The sequence below is a fragment of the Lonchura striata genome, chromosome 21 (genome assembly GCF_050655825.1).
Source record: "Lonchura striata isolate lonStrDom1 chromosome 21, ASM5065582v1, whole genome shotgun sequence".
Lineage (NCBI taxonomy): Eukaryota > Metazoa > Chordata > Aves > Passeriformes > Estrildidae > Lonchura > Lonchura striata.
Genome location: NC_140723.1, coordinates 3,780,860 through 3,802,791, shown reverse-complemented (window position 1 = coordinate 3,802,791; position 21,932 = coordinate 3,780,860). Strand labels below are relative to the sequence as shown.

Here is a 21,932-nt window from a genome sequence, read left to right as displayed (position 1 = left end):
CACCTGTCACTGAGGAGCCAAGTGGCCGGATTTTTCTTTATTCCATCATTATAAAAAAGAAGCAGCTTCATAAAATATTTATATTTCTAAAAATAATTGATTTCCTTTTAAGATCCTTGAAGTGAAACCTTAGGGTGGAATAAGAGCTGTCCAGGTCACATTCCAAAGAGAACAAACCATAATGAAACTGCTGGCACAGCCACTTCAGAGGGAGGACCGATGGCTTTATTTAATTACTTTATACAATTCAGGCTCTACTTCTCAGCCTCAGACAATGAGGAATGATCAGAATCTCTGCAAGGACCCACAGCTCAAAGCTCCTGTAGTTCCAGATTGAGCTGCTGAGGCATATGGGGCTTCAGCAGCTCAGGGAGGGTGGGAGAAGGGGAAAGGCAGCTTCAGAATTTGGGACTCTGAGGGGACCTGGGAACCTCAGGCTGGCTAGGGGGAGCAATGAGGTAGAAACACTTATTGCTCTAGTGGAGAAAAAAAAATATTTTTTGGGGTGCTCTGAAGTTTCTTCAAGTTTTCTCAGTTTTCCCACCTTCAGGGCCTCACTGGCACATGGCTGGGCAGCAAGTGCTGATCACAGCTTCTGTGAAAGCAGGACAACACACAAACTCTGCATTACAGAGATTTCTTCTGCAAAGGTTGGGCTTGCACGTGTTGGCCTCACCTTGCTGTGCCCACACCAACCTGCCCAGAATAGCCCTGCCCTAGTGAGGGCAATCCATGCCTGTTGTATGTGGAAAACCCTGGGATTCATAAGGCTGCCAAGGCAAAATGGGATGGGAGCAGGCTCACTGTAAGGCTGAGGCCCAGCCTCGCTCTCCATCATTCTACCATGAATTTCCTTTCACCAAAAGGTTTTGCAAACAAACACGCACTCGCACCCCAGGGCAGCCGCCCTTGGTCTTTTGTTCTCTATAAAATGAGGCACACTGCGACCTTTCCCAAAGGGGAAAGACAATCTCAGCTTGATAAATTCCTGGGAACAATGCGCATCTCATTCTGGTTTATTACCCTTGTCAGAAGGTTACAGAAATGCTCGCTCAGATTATGGTGCTTAACCCACTGCCAGCCCCAGCTATAAATCCCAGCCTCTGCCTGTGCTGGTAACTGAGGCAGGGTTTGGGCATCAGATGGATTTTTGGAGCATTGGAAAACCTGAGACAGTGGGTCAGAAACCACTGCTGGTTTAACCTCACTCATGCCAATAAATCTCCTTTAGGGCATGAGGATATCAGAGTTGACTGTTTTTTTACAGGCATGGTATTTCTGCCTTCCTGAGGTACAAACCCAGCCAGGAAAACATCTCCCAGGTTGATTTGTGCCAACAGCTGAGTCATTTAACTGGTGGGATTTATACAGGCAGGGACAAATTGGACACCTGCGCTGGGAAAGCGGAGTTCAAGCCAAAATAAAAATCAGCCCCCAATTGTTTGGAGGTGGCTCCGCTATTATCCATCAAGGGCATTGTCTTCGGGGAGACAATTCCTGCTCTGAGTTCGTCCCCACATCATCTGTCACAAATTCATGTCCATTGTTCGAGATGACGGCATGTACATAATAATCCTGTGAATTCCAGCGCGCCTCAGCTCCGCTGTTTCAGCAGCAGCAGCCGGTGAGGGATGAAGGTTTGACACACGGGTGTTATCTAACGTAAAGCTCTTGCTGCCGCTCAATCCGGAGGCAGATGGCTCCCAAGCTGCAGGGGCTGTGCTCCTGGATGGCTCTTTTTGAGGATGGCTGCACTGGGGTGTTGGGCAGAGGATGAAAGGTGCCAATGTCTGCTCAGAGAAAATAAAATATCAGGGCAGAGAGTGGTGGCCACAGGCTCTGATTGCCCCTGCACAATGGGCTGAGCAGGCTGGAGGATCCTGTGTGGGGCAGGAGGTGCTGGTGCTGGGCAAGTCGGGGTCTCTGAGGTCTTGTGCTTCCAACCCACAATGGCTCCAGCCTGGATGCCCCATACCAGGGTTCCTCGCTTTCCTTTTAATCAAATTTCAAACCCAGGGTAACAGTTTAAACATCCGCAAAGGAAGCAGCCAAGGGAGACATAAGGGCTTGTTTGATCTTCTTCTGAAAGGAGAGTAGGAATCAAATCCTAACAGAAAATTCATAAGGACAGTTTTGGAAGGAAAAGCCAGAGCAGAGCTGGATCCAGTCACATGGGGCAGATTTGTGCTCCCAGGACACGTCTGGCACCTTGAAAGCAGCAGCCAAGCGGGTGGCATGACCAGGATGTGAGTTCAGCACTCATTTCTCCTTGGATTGCACGTGCAGGCAAGGAAAGCTGTGAGGATGAGGCCAAGTGCCCCTGCTGGGGTGGGGGCCCTACCTGCTAGCAGGCATGTCCTTGCCACAGCCTTCCAAAAACTGCTTCAGCACGAGCTGGGGCTCTGTGGAGAAGGAGGAGGAGGAACTGGAGGAGGGTAAAGCCCACAAAATGTTGATTCTCACTGGCAGAAGGGCGCTGCAGGCATGGGGCTGGCAGGGAAGCAGAGCCAGCTCCCCCGGCTGTCCTGAGCACATCCCCTGGGAATTCCTCTCCAGTGTTCTCGTCTCCACCAGCACAAGCCTCCAGTGCTGCCTGGGGTGGTGCTTTTCAGTGCCAGGATTTAGAAGAATGAAATCTAAAAGCTGGCAAGAGACATGAAGGGAAGTCGCTGCCTCCAACAATAACAGCATATTTCAGTAGCTGAATTGAGAGTGACCCTTCCCATGCAGCAGGTCAGCAAACAAAGCAGGGGATTAATTGCTGCTGTCGATACATATCTTAGCAGCATCCAAACATTTATAATTGTTAGTGCCATGGTCACATTGCTGGAGCTGGCATGTCCAGGCCTGGCACTGGCAGCTTCTCCCACTGCTCTCAGGGACGTCGTCTGGGTTACTCCACTCTGCTTCCAGCCCCGTGCTACACTATGCTCTGGTCTACTTCCAGAGCCTGACATGCTCAAAACAGGGTTTTCCCAAGCTCTTTTTGGCCTTGGATGGTCCTCCCTTCTCTCTGCCTGCCCACAGCCCACAGCACCTCAGTGGCTGTCCCTGTGTCACCCTGCTAATGATAAGGCTTTCAGAAGGGGGTGGATAATAATCACAGCACGCTGTTTCTCACGTTCTCCTCGGCTGGCAAACTCTGCCAGCAGGCTCAGGCGCTACGTCAGAAGCAGGAAAAGAGCAGAGATGGCTCAGCTGTGTGCTCCGAGTGGAGCTGTGGGCTGGGCAACAAGGACACTCCGGAGAGCACGGAGGGGAGCCGCGGGCTGAGCTGGCAGAGCCAGGCTCTGCTCCACTGGCAGCCCATCCCCACCACTGTGAGCTGGCCTCATCAGGGACAGGGCCAGCAGGGAGCCTCAGGATGGGTCTGCATCCTGGAGAGGGGCTGCAGGCTTCAGGAACACGGTACTGCTTGCCTTTGTTATTTTAATTCTGCACCTTAGATTGGATCACTAATAGAGCCAAACAGTATTGAACTGGAAATGCTGTTTAATTATTTTTCAAAGAGAGACCAGGGAAGGGCAGTAAATGGAAATACCAGTGAACACAGAGCACGGCGCCAGTCTCACAGCAACAAATGGGGCCCTGCTCTCAGGGCAAGTCAGCTGTGACTCCATCGAGCCACTCGAGCCACTCGACTGCAAATTATTCCTGTCCTCTGGTGACCATAGTCAAGAAATCACAAGCCCTTCTGCTCCTGAAAGAGCTCACAGGCTCTTTCACAGCTAGAATGATCTGTTTGTATTCATGTATTCAACACTGGGATTATTAATTAATGTGCTTTATTGGTTTTGTTAAAATCACCTGGGCTAATTTTAGGGGGGATTTCAGCAATATCATTGCATTAAGGGCAAATAACCTGGAACTAAGGGATTGGTTTTGTGAATGTGGATATTAATGCCTCTCCTGGAGCAGTGCTGTGGTGGGGAGGGGAGGTATTAATGGTCCCATTACACAAATGGCATGTTGCCCTCATGGAGGGGATTTAATGGCTTGGCGCAATAACAGACTAAAAGCTGGCAAGGGTAAGATAATGGACTGTAAAAAATATATGTTTATTGACACTTTTCCTCATTGTTTGAATTTTTACAGGGTGAATCTCCTCAGTGTGCCATGCAATGCTGTGTGGGAAGATGCCGGCACAGGATGAGACTCTCCTCCAGTGGCTGGGGCAGGTGGGAAGGGGCCTGGCATGTGGCTCCTCTGAGCTGCACTTGCCAGGCATGATCCAGCTGGGAAGCCATGGTGAACTCCCCCATGAAGCACCAAGTGGTGCAGTGAGCCCCTGACTAAGATCAGATGGATGCACTCCATGAACTGGGGGGCACAGCACCTGCATGTGGGAATGATTGCCCATCCCCAAAGGAAGGGCAGCTCCTGATCTCATTTTCCTTTCCCCTGAACACCCGGCGAGGTGGGCAGCAGCCCCAACCCTGTTGGGAGCCAAAATCTGGCCGGCTCCTCCATGCAAGCACCAGATGATGCTGAGGAGAGGCAGCCTCGGGAACGTGTGCAAGGAGTGTTCCAGCACAGGCTTTAAAAACCAACTTAGTGAAGAGGCTGTGACACCGCTGGCTCCAGGTCCTCAGAGGCACTTGATCATCTCCTTGCCAAAACACAGAGCCTCCCAAATCACACCGCTGTGGGCGAGGAGATAAAATCCCCGCTAAAGACGTCACCATCAGGAACTGTCTCATCTCTCCTGCACAATGAGATGTCACCACTTGGCCTCTGAAGTCCAAGATGCATTTTCCAGACTTCTCCAGAATGAATTTTGTTAAAGTCACAGTGCCTGGGCTGCACCCCCAGGGCATATTTCCTAACCCACCCAAGGAGTCTTCCACCACTAAGGTCCAACTGCAGATAAGGGTGTGTTTGCTTTCACCTTCTGAATGTCAGGTTATGAAGGAAAGAAATCACTTGGCTGCTTCCCCAAGCAAGAAAATGCTCTCCCAGGCCCCCCCCTGGTCCTGACAGCTCTGGTCCCAGGGCTGGCAGCTGTGGTGGGGTATCAGAGCTGCCCGGAGTTGTGCGGTGCGATACAAACCAAGGGGTGAGAGATGTCTGTGGAGACCCAGACAGTCGGTGATACGGCACTTGTGATGATTGTTCTGCCTGGAATCTCATGCATGGGTAATTATTACTCTCCTAATTCCATTATTCACAGTTGTGATAGGTGGTTTCACCTCTATTTCTCTCTCACACACAAAACCCCTTATTAGCATTCCCTGCAGTGAGAGTATTCCCCACCCTGCAGCCAAAACAAGCCAGGAGCAGGCTGGTGCACAAGATCACCGTGTCACCGTTGCCCTTCTGCAGCTCCCATCTCCCATCCCTGCTTTGGGGCCAAAAGTGGTGTCACTGGGGATGGTGCAGGGCCAAGGCACAGCTGTGGGACACGTGTCCCTTCCCAGGGAACCAGCAGCTCCCCTCCACCTGTCACTGCTCCCTGCTCCAGACCACACCAAGCCATTCGATTTGGAGCGTTTGATCTGCTTCCAAAAAAATATAAAAGAAGGAAAACTTCCACTTAGCCTTTCTTATGATCCATAAAACCCTGCTGGAGGCTGAGACAGCTGCTGATATAAAAAAGTTACATTAGGGAAGGAGAACTTAATGTGGCTGCATGGGATGCCTGGGACTATGGATGTCTGGGATTGTGCAAGTGCTGGGCTGCTGCTGCTGGAACAGAACACTACTGCTGCCATCCCCAGATGTGTTCCCACAATGTCATGTGCCAGCAGGGCTGGGTGTCTTGGGACTGCAAAGGCACCCATGGGTTTCTGATTCCCTGGCTGGGATGTCCAGTGCTGTCAGCACGGTCAGTGCAGAATCACAGACTCACAGAATAATTTATTTTGGAAAAAGCCTCCAAGATCATCAAGTCTTTGCTCCAGCTGGAAGAGAAGGGGGAAATAGTGGCTGTGTGGAGGCTGAATGAGAATCCTGGAGGTGAAGCTGGGCAGGCTACATGCAGCTCAAAAAATGTCCCTACAGCCCTCCCCATTCAAACTGGGGAAGTCAGCAGTCCCCAAACTCATATCCATGATCCATCACTTTGTTTTGCCTCCTGGCAACTGCAGTGGGGGAGGCATAATGTGGGAGGAAGGGGTGAGTGGAAGACTAATTGCAGCTACACCTGGGGACCTTGGGCACTGCAGGTATTTCAGACAGAAAAAAGTAATTTTCAACAGCAAATTAGTAACTGGCTCCTTAATGTCAGCCTTCAGCTCCAGAAGGAACAGCAACCTGTGGTGATACCTCAGCATGGTGTGAGCAGCACAAACCTATGCTGCAGGGCAGGGGCAGGAGCAGGGGCAGGAGCAGGAGCAGGAGCAGGAGCAGGAGCAGGAGCAGGAGCAGGAGCAGGAGCAGGGGCTGGAGCAGGAGCATGGCCAGGACGAGGACTAGGGTCAGGATCAGGATCAGGATCAGGATCAGGATCAGGACCAAGGTCAGGATCAGGAACATGGTCAGGACCAGGGTCAGAATCAGGACCAGCACCAGGGTCAGGACCAGGATCTGGACCAGGACCAGGACCAGGACCATGACCAGGATCAGGAGTAGGACCAGGACCAGAGTCAGAACCAGGACCAGGACCAGGATGAGGATGAGGATGAGGATGAGGATCAGGATCAGGACCAGGACCAGGACCAGGGTTAGGATAAGAACCAGGATCAGGACTAGGGTCAGGACCAGGACCAGGACCATGACCAGGGTCAAGATCAGGATCAGGAATAGGACCAGGACCAGGGTCAGAACCAGGACCAGGATGAGGATGAGGATGAGGATGAGGATGAGGATGAGGACCAGGACCAGGACCAGGGTCAGGACCAAGACCAGGGCCAGGACAGGGTCCTGTCATTACTGTAGCCCTGGTGAGGAAGCTGGCAGAGCGCTGGCGGAGGCCTCGACGCAACAGTTTTACAGCAGTGTTTAAGAAGAGGAGTTGCCATGGCAACTGCTACCCGGGATTTGGAGTCCTGGTACAGGAGTGTTGGCGCTGCGTGTGCCCGCAGTCGCGCTCCGGTGCCCGGAGCCAGCCCGCGGTGCCCGCTGCGCTCCTGGGCACACCCGCGGCTCTGCCCGCGGCTCCGCGCTCCAGCGGCTCCCGCAGCCCAGCTCACAGCCCGGCTGCCGCTCTCTGCAAACACTTCCTTGCCCTCCCAGGATGGTTTTGTCGGTTCCCTGACATGGGAAACCCCCCTGGAGCAGTTCTGTGTCAGGAAAAGCAGACACACGTCGGACTTTTTCGGTCTTCAGCTTCTTGTTTTATTGTTATCTTATCAAAACTTCAGCACGCTGTCTGCACCAGACTCTGCATGCAAAAACAGCACAAAAATGGCCAACAATCTCTTGTTACAAGGCCTTTTAAGCCTAGTCAAAAACTAAGTTGCCCAATTAAGATGTGACACCTGAATTATTTTCCTTTCTAACCCAATAACTGACCCCTAAAGACCCGCAATGTAGATTTTTCTACCCAATTACAAGATACTCCCTAAACCCATGAAGAAGGAAGAGGAAGAAAAAGGAACACGAAACAACACCCTATACCCTCCATCTTGTCCCCATCTACAACATACTAAAAATCCTAAAACCTAAATTTCTCACCCAAGTGACATTCTATACTACTCTCTATAAACTATTTCACACTTTTGTGGTCTCTAGTTTATTTTGAGGCTTTGGAGGCCTTCTCCATGAATGAGGGTCAAAGTCAGTGCTTCCCTGGGAGCCAGAATCCCTCAGGGCAGACAGCAAAATATTCCCCTTGCTCTGGGTTTCTACATCTAGCTCCAAAGATGAGCGTGGTGGGATGAAGTTTACACTCTTCAGGACGTGGTTTTCCACCCTAAAGCAGCGTGTGTGGGTGCCCAGACACTGCCCTTAGCATAGGGCACGTGGTGACACGAAGGCAAGGGGTTATTCCCCATTTGGAATTACCTTGTGAGCTGTGTTAACAGCTTAGCTGCTAACTCAGACTAGATCTCTGGTAGTAATAAAAGCAGTCCCTTGGTGGGTGGGTTTTGGCATTTCATCTCGATTCCAAAATGAATAATTTATACAAGGCTTTATTGGAGCCCAGAGTTATACAATAAATGTTCCATGCAAACACGCTCACATATTTCAATGTTAGTATCTCTCCAGTGAATTTGCCTGGCAGGCCAAGCCAGGCTGGGATTGCCACATTGCTTATTTACGTAAAATATCATAATCTCACTTTTATTTGCATTTCTGAAGTGCCATTAGGGTGATTTGGAACATATGAGCCCAGCCAGTCGATTGCAGCTGCAGCTTCTGGGCCTGGCTAGGAATGACTTTCAGGCCTCTGTGGCCAAGAGTAGGAGTGGGTTTTGGCAAGCTGGTGCTGCAGGGAGGCAGAACCCACGGGGTGAACGTCAGGGCACAGGGGATGAGCATTTGGGGGTTTTTAGGGGTGGTGTGTTTCCATGGGCTGAGCAGATGGAGATGGGAACAGTTTGTGTCACTGGGGGCTGCTGCCTGAGCCTCCTCCCATTCTGCTTTGGGGAATGAAGCCTTACAGGCAGGTTAAATCAAAGGCAGTTCATGAAAGAGAAGGGTGGCAGCTTTCAGCAGCGATGGGCTGCAACCCACCCCTCCCCAAACCAACTCTTGAGGGATTTATTCCTTTCTGAGTGAGGTGAAATAGAACCCATTTCCAATGATTTCATTGCTTAAAACCCAGTTGTAGCCTCCAGAGACTAATTACTTTCTCCCTGCATTTGCATCGTTTACATTCAAGTCAGTTTAAGGGATGTGTCATGTTTTGGAAAGAGATAAAAAACTTAGAGGCAAAAATCTTCTCAGAAGCAAAGGGCTCGGGAGGAAGGTGTGGGAACAGGCGTGGTGTGATTGCAGCCATTCTGTGAGGGCTTCCAGCCTCCCTCCCGTCAGGACAAGGGGCAGGGGAGGAGGAGGAGGGTGAGTGCATCCCTCAGACGAGCCCTCGCGCGGTTCCAGCCACAGAGGAGGGAGCGGAGGCGTGCGGGATGTCGCAATCTGTGGTATTGATGATTCTGAGATTGTACAAAGTCTCTTTCTGCCCCACAGCCAAAAAAGCCATAATTCGTTTGTGCTGGTTTCAAGGCTGTTTATTCTGTTTACCTCTAACATGTTCTGTCTGTCCTGTCCTGCAGGGCAGCGTGTGGGGCTCTGCCCTCAGTGGGATGTGACCAACATTAAATACCAGAAACTCCCTGTGCTGGATTTACAATAACGTGCCAATATCTGTCACCTACGTTGGACAGTGTGTCCCCAGCCTGAACCAACAGAAAAATGCCAACACTATAGTGAAACATGGAGGGCATGAAGAAGAAGAAAAAGGACAGGACACACCCAATTTCCTCCATCTTGTCCCCTTTGGACCTCTAATCTGGAAACCTAAAATTTTACTTTTGCACCCGTGCCACACTTAATTATGACTGATATCAAACACTCAGAGCTGGTAATTCATCCTGTAAGATTTAAAACTCTTTTCCATGGTCAGAGATGACAGACAGTGTCTTTGGGGGCTCTGTCCAGGGGGGTTCCTGACCCCTGCCAGGGTCCCAGATCTGCCAGGGCAGCCAGAGGGAAGCTCTGCATTCCCACACTCCCCCGCATGGCTCGGCAGGAGCTGCCAAGCAGCAGCCAGCGCTGCGGTGCCTGCCTGATCCCAGCTGTCTGGCTCCTGCACAGAGCTGCTCTCACAGCACAGAGGCAGCTTTGAGACAGGCAGAGATGATTTCCAAGTTGCTGCTCTGTGCTCTGCTGCCCTCAGCCATGCTGGCTGCTGCCGGGGCTCTCTGACATTCCCTGTGAGGCTGGGGTCTCGTCTGAGCTCAGGGATGTGCAGCCACAGCGTGATGGGAAGGAGGGGATGATCCCCCCCAGCCAGGACAGCTATGGACATGACCTCTGCTCCATTCTGCTCCAAGGCAGGATTCTCCAGGTGTCTGTTCCTGCTGTTTAAACCTCCAAAGTTCCTCCGTTGTCATCTGTTTTTCTTCTGTCTCTGCAAATTCTACCTGGAGCCGATGATCCAGCTCAGAGCTTTCTTTGCTCATGGAGTGAGGGCTCTGCAGAGGGAAAGTGGCAGAACTGTCTCCTGCTGTGCCCAGCTGGATGACCAGCAGCCCCCTGGGACATTGCAGCTCTGCTCCTCCTGGATATTGTGGCTCTGAGGAATGGGAACTTCAAATGTCATGGGTGAGCTGGATGGGAGAGATTCCAATGAAAAGCAGAAACGGTTGTTTTGAGAAAATTAATTGAATTTACTTGACAAATACTTGCAGATCCAGGGAGCAAGTGCACACATACCTGGAAGAATTGCTTCAAAGAAAGCCTATTGTGCTGCTGTCGCTTGTTCTGCTCCTTTTTCTTTTTCTTTTTTTTTTTCCCTCTTGTGACTACTCTGAGCTGGAGAGCTGGTGGCAGAGGAATGCATTTCATCCACAGCCAACCCAGCAGCACACGGCCTATTCCGGAGGATCTCCACAGGCCATCATTGTCTGGCCCTGACGCTGTCTGGGCAAATTTAGCACATAGCCAGTGGGCTGCTTTAATAGGAGTGCTGCGATTTCAGGAGAGCTGAAAATTTATATTCCCCAGTAATTGCCACAGCACACCTTAGTGCTGCTGCTGTAGCAGGAAAATGGTTCTCCTCAGTGCACTGGGGACTCGGCAGAGATGCTGGCACAAACAGGATAATGAATGCTAACGTACCTCGCGTGTCGCACAGACTGAGCTTAAATATTGAACGAGCAGCATTCCTGAAAGAGCCACGTCCCCTCCTTGGGGAGGGGCAGAATGTTATCTTAAACCTAGGGAGCATTTTGCCCTCTGCATACTGGGATTTGCACTGGGACCTCACTACAGTGATAATGAGATTTGAGAGTTTGGAACACATCTTAATGCGCTGCGTCCCTCATATCACTTGTCTAAGTAAAATGAGTTTGAATTTTTCATTTTAATTGCAGACTTGTGATCTGGAATAGACATTCTTGTACTGAAAAGCATCCACTTTTAGATCCACTCCTCGGGGCATACAATGACACAGGCACCCCGTGTCAGGCACTGCCTGTCAGAGCACAGCTGGATCCCTGTGGTGGGCGCAGCTCTGCAAGAACTCCAGCCAGGCAGATCAGCCCAGGAAAGCCTCATAGTTCAGGAGTGGCTCCCCTTCTCTGGACAGGCAGATTCAAGCAGGGCTTTTTGTGCCATGACTGACTACTGAGCTTGCAACAGCGTTCTCAGAGCCCAGGTGACCCCAGTTCAGATGAATCACAGAATGCCACGATGGTTTAGGTTGGAAGCTCATCTTGTTCCAACACCCTGATGTGAGCAGAGACACCATCCTCTAGACCATGTTGCTCCAAGCCCCGTCCAACCTGGCAGTGGACACTTCCAGCAGCCACAGTTTCTTGGGAAAACTGGTGGTGCCAGGGCCTCACCACCCCTCACCATGGAGAAGAAATTTTTTTCCAATGATCCCATCTAACTCTTTTTTCTGTCAATGTGAAGCCATTCCCCCCTTGTCCTCTCACTCCAGGCCCTTGTATATAGTCTCTCTCCATCTTTCTTGTCAGCTCCCTTCAGGTACTGGAAGGCCACAATTAGGTCATCCCAAAGCCTTTTCCAGGCTGAACTATCCCAATTCTCTCAGCCTTTCCTCAGAGGAGAGGTGCTCCATCCCCATGGGGAGAAGTAAAGCTGCTACAGGCTGAATGGCACCAAGCTTGGGGATTCCCCATCTTAGGCCAGCCTCTGATGAGCTGTATGGTGTTGGAGAGTTCCTCATATCCCTTGTGATCACACTTCCCTGGCCTCAGAAGTGAGCTCAGGGGTTTGGCTGTTGCTGCTGCCCTGAGAGAGTCCTTAAAGTTGTTGCTCTACTGGAATAAGAAGTTATCTCTAACCCTGTAGGGATTTGGCAAAGATGCTGGCACGAAAATAGTTTGTAATGAGCTTTAAGACATATTAATGAAGAGAAGTATAATTATTATTACCAAGTTCAATTACAGCCCTTGGATTACAAATATTCTCCCACAATCCCTCAGGAAAGCAATGCAACTTGTCTCTGCAATTAAATAAACTGAGTATCAAGGGGAGGGAAGAGGATTAAACTACAGAAGAAAGAATTGCTTCAACTTGGCGGTGGTGGCCCCTCTCCTCCTCCCCCCCAGCTCTCCCTGCTTTGAGGAGAAGAATCCTCACTCAGCACAGCCCAATGGTGATAAAATATTCCTTGAGAAACTGGTGGTTGGCTTCCTTCCAAAGACTCCGGCATCTGTAATGCAGCAGTTGCCATGCTAGTGGAATCTAATAAACTCTTGTCTGCAGTACTTCTGGAAGTGCACACCTGTTCAGTTCTGCTGCCCAAAGATGCAACCTAGGCACTTCTTCAGGGTTTTTTCCTTCCGTGGTTACTGAGCTTGGAGACAAAACCGAGGGATGTGCCTGATCCCCGCGCAGGAGCGTGACCAAAGCACGAAGCCCTGAGAGCCGGGAGCTGAACGCAGAGATCGCCGCGGGTCATGCGGGGAAGCTGCACACGGAGAGAGGGAAGCTCGACCTTGGCAACACAGCAGGAACGTCAGCAGTGGTAAAAACAGTGCTGTCCCCAGGGAACAGCGAGATCCAGGGGCTGCTCCAGCCTGCTGGCTTCTTGGCTGGAGCAGTTTGTCTCTGGAGAGCTTGGAGGGGAGGAAAAGCCGGTGTTCAGCTGTGTGTGAGCAACAAGGGGCACTGCACTGCTTTCCCTTGCTGGAAGAAATCCATTACAGAGAGGATCACCCTGCCATGGATGCTGGCTGGCACAGGGCCAGGCTCACTTCCAGGGCCAGAGAAGTGCTGCTGGCTCTGATGCGGGTGGAGAAGAGCCTGACAGTGTCTGGAAGGTGGAATGGGCAATCTGCAGGTGGGACAGGAGGTCTGGGAAGAAGGACAGGAGGTCTGCATGTGGGACAGGAGGTCTGAGAGGTGGGACAGGAGGTCTGTATGTGGGACAGGAGGTCTGGGAGGTGGGACAGGAGGTCTGGGAGGTGGGACAGGTGGTCTACATGTGGGACAGGAGGTCTGGGAGGTGGGACAGGAGGTCTGCATGTGGGACAGGAGGTCTGGGAGGTGGGACAGGAGATCTGCAGGTGGGACAGGAGGTCTGCAGGTAGGACAGGATGTCTGGGAGGTGGGACAGTGAGGTGCACAGTTGACAGTGCTGCTGTCTCTGGTCCCTGGAGCAGTGCAGGATGCTCCAAGATGGCCAGGGCAGGAGTTAGTGCTTTCTCTCTCTCCCCTAGTTGAAATCTATCCTGAAACATTTCTGATACCAAAATGCACCAAGTTAAGCACAAGAGCAGAAGTCTCTGCTGACGTGGATGACTTTTTGCAGGACAAAGACAAACAATGACAAACCTTGGCATATGGATAGGCATGGAAACTGTGCTAATAGTGCACAGGTAGGTTATCCACCACCTTCCTGGCCACTGCCTAGGAACTTCATTTACTTCTTTTCCTATTAAACAGGATAACAAAAGCACAGCCCCACAGTGTAGGAGTTTCTCCTTAGAAAGTGCTATTGTCTGCAGATGAAGCAGGGCCAACGCTTGTTTCAATTCCCTCAGAACCCTCTCTCTGAATGGGTTTCTTGTGCACCTGATTGTTGTTCAATCTCTCCTGCCCAACCTGGTGTACACACAGTTCTGGGGCTTGCTTTTGATCACGTTGGCTGCAGGACACTTGTTCCTCCTGTGAACCCTGCTCCTTTGTTCCTGTGAGTGTGCCACCCACAGGGAAACCTTTGTCCAAATAATCTCAGATTCCCTGAAGAGCGAGAGCTGCCAACTTTGCTTTCTAGTTGAAGTGACAGCAAGGAACATACAGATTTATTCTTCTATTCACTGGTGGCTTTCTATTCGTGTGTCCTCAGATCAAATCAAAGTGTCAAAACAACATCCCCGGCACTCCAGTGGCAGCTCCTGCCCACCAGACGGACATGTGAGGAGCAGGTATTTTTAGCTGAAAAGAATAACCAGCAAGGGTCATGTAGTGAAGAAAATAAGACAATGGTAAGAAGAAACCAAGGCACTTCTACTGGAACCTGGGAGGATTGGTATTACACCAGTCACCCCCCTGCCCTAGGAAGAAGTACAGAAAGGGACAGGAAGATGTGGCAGTCAAGTTTCTGGCTCTGTGACAGAGTTATTAGAATGTTCTGAGCCCTAAACCCTCTTCCTGGGCGGTTTTTAATTCTGACTCTGTGCTAAGCATTAAGCACTATCAGTGCATGCAGAAAAGAGCCCTAGAAATGTGCTGCTTGAGCAGGAGTGCCCAGCTGAAGTCTTTCTCCGCTTACATGATTAATCTGTCTCTGAAGAGCAGCTATTACACACTGGGATGGTGTCTGGACAGTTGTGTGACATCTTCTGTGCAGGATGCGAGCAGTGTGGATGACAAAGGCACACAGCCGGCCCTGCGGAGAGGTGGCAGATGACTCAGAGCTGTGGCACGGTGTAATGGAGCTGCTCCTGGAAAACCCGCTTCAAAAGAGCCAGGACACAGGAGATCAGCAGCGATGCTTGATGGAGGCAATACCTGATGTAGGAAGTACTTAAGCAGATTGTAATGAGGATGTGGGTTCATTACCGGAGCCTCCCAGGGCTGATAAGGGAATCGCTCCTGTTGCACTGCAGTCCCCAGTCGGAAGGAATGCGTAAGAGCGCGCCGCACCGGGCCACTGGAGCCGCTGTCCTGGCGTGATTCCTACCAATGGAACAATATTGCTTGCTGTTGCATGAACAGAACATGTCTCCTCTGATTGTTTTTTCCTGCTCTTTTGAAGACAGATGCTGTCTTAGGGTCCCCACTGGTACAAGGTCCTCTCTGAGGTGCAGTTACAGCTCTTTATACCTAACCTCTAGCACTGGGAACCAGTGGTGAAAAGAAATCCAAGTGGGGATGTTTTAGCATGGAGTTTGCTCTGGTTCTGAAAGAAGTCTTGAGAGTGGACAAGAGACTGACCTCAATAGCCTTTTCCATGGCCCTGCTCCAGGGTGCTTCAGCTGTAATTATCCTTTTTTAATTCAGGGAGCTACTGAACTGTGATGAGATTTCTGCAGTGGCTTAAACTCCCCCTCCTGTAGGATATCAGGGAAAGAGACACCTCTTCAGGAAAATGCTGATGGCTTTTTGCTCTGCTAAGAAAATGCCACCTCGTCCAGCTGTCTTCTCCATCTCAGGTGTTCATCCATGGGCATATGCCTTTGCTTGGACCAGATCTGTCCTGGGAAATTTCCTCTGCCCAGAAACTGGCAACTCTAAAATGCCAAGAATTAAATTGTTGAGGGGTTTTAAACTTTACGTATTGAATTATGACAAGACAAGCGACAGAAAGTGAGCAAGAGGTAATTATGTGACAGGGAGAGAAAGTGCCACTGTGCAGCAATCCTTTCAAAGGCAAACAGAAATATTTATAGACTCAGGACTGCACAACTTGCTGCACTCTGACTCGAGATGTGTTACTGATTCACGGGGCAGCACTTTCGGATGGGGCTCTGGTGTGGACCACAGCTCTGCTGAAAGGTAGGTCTCACCTCAAGCTGCGTTCAGAGGCAAGTGCTAATGAGAGAAAATCTGGTAGGATTTTGTCAAATCAGAGTTTAAAAACATCCTGGTGATGTCCTCTTTTCTGTCCCTCACTGGATTTCCCTTTCTTCATGGATAGCAGAGCAGCTGTGAGTGCTCACCGAGGTGACCCCTGCCCACACCACACCACCAGCTCTGCAGGGACAGTGCCCTGGCCCCTCCAGATTTGGGGCACACACAGAGCTTGTGCAGGCGCTCATTTCTGGGGTGATTTCCCACCACACCACAATACTTCTGTTCTGTTGTCCAAGCAGAGCTGCAAAGTGCAGAAGCTGGGAGAGGAGACAAACACGATCCTGAGATCAAACCCCATCAACATCTGCAAGCAGCCACCCCTCAGTCACCCTCCTGTGGGAGACTCCCTGCCCTCCTTCACTGCTCCCAAGGGTTGTCCCGTGCAGAGACACCCTTGGTGGGCACAGCCTCGGCTGTGTGCCCTGCACAGCTCTGGGCCTGGCCTGGGATACTGTCGCTATTTCCAGGGACTGACTAATCCTGACAGGAGCAGGGGGAATCTGCTGTTACCTGCAGAGGACAGTGGGAAACAGATAATTCATTCCCATCCCTAAAACAATCCCTGCAGGCAGGTTTTGAGTCAGATTTCCAATCATCTGCCTTTGGAGACCACCAAGCAAGCTTTAAAGAAATCTTTATATTTTTAGCAGTAACATAATAGTAGTAGAAATTTAATAAAATTCACCATCAAATATTTATCCCATTACATTGGCTTAAGTAATTTAAGATGCTGAAATCAACATGGTGGGTTTATATTTAATGAGCCTTGTGTAAAACAGCCACTTCCATCCTTGTCAGGTGTGTAGAGAAGACACTTGCATTCACTCAAAGAATTTTTATCTCCCCAAAGATATGTGTTAAATAATGTACAACACTCACCACAATGTTGCCTGTCACTGGTGGAAAATCAGGCTGGGGCTCGGTGAGCCTGATGTTCACTGGCATGTAGGACAGAGGAAGGGCATTTTAAAATTATTATTATTTTAAATCTAACCAAGCAAATTATGCTGAGAACAGCCTGGGCTCAGCTTTTGGATGAAGTTCAGCCTTGCTGAGTTTGGTGTTCCCAGCCTGTCCCTCTGACAGCTGGGCAGGGTGGCAATGCCAGGACCAGGCTCAGCTACCTGCAGGCAAGGGGGCTGGAGGAAACAAAGAGAAGCTGTTTGTTCCTGAGATGCCCTGTTCCAGCTGGGAGCAGCACACTCAGAGCTGCAGAACACAACTGCTCCAGCTCCCTGGGGTGCCTAGCAAAGCAGCCAGGCAAAATCTGGGTATCTCTCCCATGGAGACAGGCTGGGAGAACTGGGGGTATCCAGCCTGGAGAACAGGAGGTTCTGGGGAGACCTTAGAACCTCTTGGAGTGTCTAAAGGGGCTCCAGGAGAGCTGGAGAGGACAATGGACAAGGGCAATGAGTGACAGGACGAGGGTGCATGGCTTTAAACTAAAAGAGGGGAAATACAGATTTGATTTTAGGGAGAAATTCTTCCCCATGAAGGTGGTGAGGTTGCTGGCACAGGTTTCTGAGAGATGCTGTGGCTGCTCCAGCCCTGGAAGTGTCCAAGGCCAGGTTGGACAGGGCTTGGGGCAAGCTGGGATAGTGGAAGGTGCCCCTGCTCATGGCAAGGGGTCGGAACGGGGTAAGCCTTAACGTCCATCCAACCCCAGCCATCCTGTGCTCCCTGATTTGGGCTCCTCGCAGGAGGGCAGACAGGCTTGGTGGGGGCTGAGCCTCTCCCACGAGAACGGAGAGAACTCCTTGTCCCTCCCGTGTCCTTTATGTCGCCATGTCCCCCCGTATCTCCCCGTGTCGCCCACCCTGCGTGTCCCCCCGTGTCCCCCCGTGTCCCCCGTGTCCCCGAGCCCACGAGCGGCGCGGCCGCACCGCCGGTCTCACACTGACCCCCAGCGTCGGGCGGCGGCTGAGCCCGAGCCGCTGCCCCGGCCGGGAAGTTCGATGGGAATGAAACCCTAATTAAACCCTAATGAAAGCCTGCAGCAACGCGACGTGACAAAGCGGGAAGCGGAGGGGCGGGAGGGCCTGTTCCCACGGCTACAGCTACTGCAGCTGTTAAATTGAGGCACGAAAAGGTTTCTGTAGCTGATGCTTTTTAACAGCCAGGCCAAGTTGCTGGGAGATCATTAAAATCCATGTAATCAGTCTCCTGGAGCAAAGGTAAGGATTTGGGTCCAGTGAGACACTTTGTGCTGGGAGAGATTTACTTGTGGTTTACAAAACACTTTAAAAATCAATATGCCAGGAGCAAGAGGGGCTTAGGAAAGGCAGGAGACCTAGGGCAGGTGGAATTCACTGGGCAGTGTTTGGAGGTGCCTTGGGAAGGATTTGCCAGGTAAACACTAGAGATGGTTACAAAAAGTGCATCAGTAGCAGGGGGACAAGAACATGAGCAGCAGGGCTTCAGGCAAGGGTTTAGGGGAGAGTTCTGGCAGGGCTCCAGCCGTACTCATCACAGGAGCCCAGAGCACACAGCCCCTCAGACAGGTTCTCTGCACTCGCTCTTCTCCGATGTTCCTTATGGTTTGTCATTAACGAATGTCACAGGTTTCCTCTTTGTTGCTCTTTCTCACAAAGCCCACGTACAGCTCTGTCGTGTTAATTAATTTCTTCAGATACTGCCTTTCCATGTTTGGTCCTTGATAAAACACTTGCTAGAAATCCAAAATAAGACTCAAAGAGATTTCTCACACGGCAAGCATAAAGTTTCATTATGTACCGTAAATTGCCTGTGATTTCTGTGTCAAGGCTCACCAGCTCCTGATGTGAGTACTCCTCTGTGATGGAAGTGAGGGGTTTATTCCATGTCAGTGGTGCAAAATTCCTCAGGTCAGCAGCGTTCAGGGCAGCTGCATCGGAGGGCTGCAGAATTTCAGTTCTAGATGTGGTATCAACTCCCAGAGGATTTCCAAGTACACGGTGCCTCTGGGAGCCCAAAATTGGCAGTCCATTGAATCATGTAATCACGGAATGTTTTGGCTTAGAAGGGACTTTGAAGATCATCCAGTTCTAACTCCCTGCCATGGGCAGGGACACCTTCCTTAGATCAGGTTACTCAGAGCCCCATCCAGCTTCAATACTCACCAACATTACTTGAGCTGGCACAACACCATGTGATGGAAGGGAACAGCAGTGAAACATCTTTTCTTGAAATCTTCACCACAAGACCAACTCTTCCTGCTGAGGAGGCAAAGGGGGCAGCCAGAAGGATGCAGCAGGGAGCAAGGCTCCTGGTCCTGCTAACTGGGAAGTGGATCCTCTTCCTGCTTTCTTCCCAGAAAAATTCAGCCACTTGAACCCAACCCACCTTTTCCGTGGCAGGAAAAGGCCAGCCAGTGCTCCTGATGGATGGCTGTTCAGTATGACAGACCTCACATTCAACAGTTAACTGCCAGCATGTTTACAGGCAACATTTTTTTTGGCTGCTGTCCCTGGCATGTCAGTCATGTTTAGCCAAATGAACCAGGAGGATTATAACAGACAGGGACACTGGTGCAAGTGACAGGCGCAGAGACAAGTGCTGCAAGAAGCTCATTTGCACATCAAGTTTCACAGCCCAGCTCTCCCTTCCTGCTCCATAAGCTCATCAGCTGCTGCTGCAGAGCTGCCAGTTTTCACAGGAATGATGGAGCTCACAAAACCCTCTTTTCATTTTCTCTTTCCTGCCTTCTTAGACAACAGATTCTAACATAACCCATTTTTTAAAATATTGAGAATAAGCCCCCTTTTATGTGGAAATGTGGGTTTAATGTAAATAGCTCGTGCTGCTCTGATTCTCTCAGAGGGCTGTTGGCTGTTGGCAGTCTCCCCTGTTGCCTTTCAAGTCACTTGGGAGTCACTGCTGCTGAGAAGGGGATGGATCTCAGAGGGATCCACAGTCTCTCCTGGGTGCTTCCTGCACTGTGTGACAGTTTTTATCTTGGCCATATTTCAGAATATGCAGCAACATCTGAAGCTGTGAAATTGTCACTACCTGCCCCCAAAATAATGTAGTTAAAGTGGGGAATAGGGTGAGTGTGACATGAGAGCTCTGGATGGAGCCCTGCCATCACAGCTCCATCTAATCTGCGGTGTCCCTTGCACCCTGTGTCCAAGGCCACCCCATGGATCCTCATGCACTTGTAGCTGTGTACCTCACCCCACATCAGGTCACCGAAGGACACAGGACTGCTCAGGGCTTTGCCACCCCCTTCTCAGTGCTCAGTCACATCAGCTTTGCAAAGCAGCATAAAACCCGAGGAATGCACGGTGTTGTGAAAAGTATTGATTAGAATTAATTTTTCCTTACTATTTTCAGTTTGTTGTGGAAATTAAAACAAGAACCACGTTTTCCAGCTGCAGAAATGCTGCTTTTCAGCCAGTTTTAGTCTGTGGCTGTTTACAAGATAGTATAAGTTTTCACTGCCTAATAAAAACAATCATCTGTATTCCATGGCTGCAAGCAACAACACTGTGAGAGAGTGGAGCAAGTCGAGAAGGTTTTGGAGAAGAATATGAATTATGTCACCCAGAGAACAAAGAATAGACGGACCCTGAGCACTGAGGGAAATTGCACCACGACGTGCAGGTGAGTCTCCAAACCTGCATGGTTTAATGGGGGGATTTTATACTTTTGAGAAAAAATATATTTCTTGAATATCCCCATAGGTACAGCCTTGCTACTTATTTCTGCGATTTAAATTGTCGCTTCTGTTTTTTAAGGCCAGGCTGAACGGACAAGCATTTAATCAGCCAAGTTGGATGGAGGAGCACAGGTACCACTGAGACTCGTGGGACAGCTCTGCAATGAGCAAGAACATTAAAGGCTGCTATAAAGAAACAAGCTCCTGTGCCCTCAGATGGACAGAATTATAAAAATCCCCACAGCATCCCCAAAGCACTGAATTAACTGGAGAAGGAGCTGTGTTTAATGTGATGGATGGAGCCCGTGGGCCCCATCGTGGGGACGTGGCCGTCAGGGCACCGGTACCTGCCGCCGCTCCCCTCAGCACCTCCCCAGGAACATCAGACAGGATAATTACGTACTTAAATCTGGGTGCTTTACTACACAGAAATTCATCTGCTACCCTCAGAGTCCTTGAAGTTAAAGAGGGATTTGAGTTACTGACATAATTTGTTCCCTGAGGGCTGTGGAAAGCAGAGAGAAGCACATCTGAATAATAACTCTTCCACCACGTCTTGAATGGGAGCGAGTGCTGCTCCAGAGCGAGACACAATGGGAAGCAAACGATTTCAAATGTTTATAAGCTACATAGCTCCCAGGCAGGATGGGGTGGGTTTTTCCCCAAGCAGCAGCTGGGAGGGAGGTCAGCAAGCTCCCTTCAGAAACTGTAATTGCAGCCTTCCAATACTTGAAGGGAACTTATAGGAAAGAAGAAACAAGACTATTTACCAAAGCATGTAGCGGCAGGACAAGGAGGAATGGGTTTAAACTAATAGAGAGTAGGTTTAGATTGGATATTGGTAAGAAATTCTTGGCTGCCAGGCTGGGGCGGTCTCAGCACAAGCTGCCCAGAGAAGCTGTGGCTGTCCCTGGATCCCTGGAAGTGCTCAAGGCCAGGTTGGATGGGTCTTGGAGCAGCTTGGGCTAGTGGAAGGTGTCCCTGGCCATGGCAATGGGTGGGACTGAGTGATCTTCAAGTTTGCTTCCAACCCGCCCCATTGTATGACCTGTGACGAGCTGCTTTGTCCTCACTTTGCCAAAGTTTCTGTTAAGGCAATGCTGTCTGTGGTCCAAGCTAGGGGCTGCGGCGTGTGAGGGGCTGCAGTGTGTGAGGGGCCATGGTGTGTAAGGGGCTATGGTGTGTGAGAGGCCATGGTGTGTAAGGGGCTATGGTGTGTGAGGGGCTGCGGCGTGTGAGGGGCCATGGTGTGTAAGGGGCTATGGTGTGTGAGAGGCCATGGTGTGTAAGGGGCTGCAGCGTGTGAGGGGCTGCAGCGTGTGAGAGGCTGCGGCGTGTGAGGGGCTGCGGCGTGTGAGGGGCTATGGTGTGTAAGGGGCTGTGGCGTGTGAAGGGCCGCAGTGTGTGAGGGGCTATGGTGTGTAAGGGGCTATGGTGTGTGAGGGGCCATGGTGTGTAAGGGGCTATGGTGTGCGAGGGGCTACAGTGTGCGAGGGGCTATGGTGTGCGAGGGCCGTAGGCTCCCAGTCCTCACTGCCTGGCATGAGGCTGCCCTTTGCCCGGAGCCCTTAGCCCAATGCCCTTTGTCGGTGCCCGGAGCCCTTTGTCGGTGCCCGGAGCCCTTTGCCGGTGCCCAAAG

The 21,932-nt window shown here is 50.8% G+C and overlaps 1 long non-coding RNA gene across 2 annotated transcripts; it reads left to right on the top strand.

The window, feature by feature from the left end:
• The first annotated feature begins 477 nt into the window (after positions 1-477).
• LOC146765668 (uncharacterized) lies at positions 478-21,488 on the top strand. 2 transcript variants are annotated; one of them, XR_014949782.1, is made up of 6 exons: positions 478-3,408; positions 4,096-5,136; positions 9,159-13,457; positions 13,928-15,579; positions 20,114-20,238; positions 20,373-21,488. It is a non-coding gene; the product is annotated as an uncharacterized LOC146765668 (long non-coding RNA). The 2 variants fall into 2 exon arrangements; XR_014949781.1 differs by having other exon boundaries at positions 20,114-21,488.
• Positions 21,489-21,932: the final 444 nt, after the last annotated feature.